General features: G+C 35.7%; 1 pseudogene; it reads left to right on the top strand.

Moving 5' to 3' along the window:
* Positions 1-201: 201 nt before the first annotated feature.
* Positions 202-712, top strand: LOC109371504 (ADP-ribosylation factor-like protein 5A pseudogene; annotated as a pseudogene).
* Positions 713-1,526: the final 814 nt, after the last annotated feature.

Raw genomic sequence — 1,526 nt, 5'->3', positions numbered from 1 at the left:
GAGGCTCTTGGAGACAGCCATGGTGCGTTACATGCAGCAGAGCTGCCTGGGCTTTTGGCCTACCTCTGGCTCCTAGGAAAGTGGCCAGTGGTCAGCACGGGAACAGCAACAGCAGAGGCTCTGGCATATCTTACCCCTCGCCTTCAGCCTGAGCTGGGGAAATATGATACAGGTGGGTAGAAGGAGATCAGTTTCCCTAGAATGAAAATTCTCTTCACCAGAATATGGAGACTGTTCAATCACCAGGAGCACAAAGTTATTGTTGGGCTGTATAATGCAGGGGATACTTTACCAATTTTCTATGAATGACGTTATGCATACATCTTCTATAATAGGGAGTAATGTAGAAAAGAGAGTGATTAATTGTACATATTTCCTAATGTGGGATACCAGGGGCCAAGAATCTCTTTGTTCTTCCTGGAAAACTCACTATACTAATGGAGTTTGTACTGTGGACAGTACAGACAGAAAATTGATTTTTGTAATTAGAGAAGAATTCTATAAAATGTTACCCCAAGATGACCTAAGGAAAGCTGGATTGCTGAGTACTGCTAATAAATAAGATGTTAAAGAAGGCACATCTGTAGTATAAATGTTCCAGTTTTTGGAATTAACTTCTATTTAAAGATCACCAGTGACATATCCAGGCATGTTGTGCTTGGGATTATTCCAAGGATTCGAATGGATGACTTCACAATTTAAGATTACATGATCTCAACTGATCTCTTCTCACAGACTTTGTATAAATGAGGTGCTGGACTCTACCTGAAAGCTGCAAAAATTAAAGTGTTAGATATATTTTTTGATAAACTCATTTAAACTTTTTGTATAAGAAGAGAAATTAAGACCACTTATTTGAAAAACAAACATGAAGTCTCACCTTCTAATCTGCTTTCTCATTAGTTCCTTTGAAAGCAAGGTCTTAAAGCTATGATTAATATTTTTCTCATAATGAATCTTCTCAGGACACAGTGCAGCCTGTGTTAAGCTCAAAGAAGAGGAAGACATTTTTCACTTTAAGAGCTTTATCAGTGTAATCATCCCTAGTTAAATATTGTTCTCTTCTTTTTCCATGAAATCAGAAAACAAATCAGCACAGACATTCAGGTTCCAATATTTTAAAATGTAACGTTACTTATGAAAATTATTTTACATAAGGTTGTGTATATACACTTCATTATGTACAGGTTTAAGTTAATGGCTTTGATTTATGTTCTAAAGAAAAGTGAATATCAAAAACTAATAATATCCTTAGCTATAAATACAATGAAATGAATACAGGTATTGTTGTTAAGTGCCATCTTGTACTCTCCCCCATGTTCTCTATATTATACTAATCAACCCCAAAATCATTGAGTTGCTCTTATAAAAAAAAGAAAGAAAAGAAAGCTTGACATTGTGTGCCTAGTTTTTGTTGTTGCTGATCAAATCACATACGTGGAAATAGGTAATCCAACTGAGTGGAATATCTATCAAATTTTTGCCTGAGTATTATTAATGGGCAGAATTGCACATTGGGAATGTAT

Source organism: Hipposideros armiger, unplaced genomic scaffold, assembly GCF_001890085.2.
Source record: "Hipposideros armiger isolate ML-2016 unplaced genomic scaffold, ASM189008v1 scaffold_575, whole genome shotgun sequence".
Classification (NCBI taxonomy): domain Eukaryota; kingdom Metazoa; phylum Chordata; class Mammalia; order Chiroptera; family Hipposideridae; genus Hipposideros; species Hipposideros armiger.
Note: the sequence above shows the minus strand (reverse complement) of the source record. Positions and strands in the feature narration are given on the sequence as shown.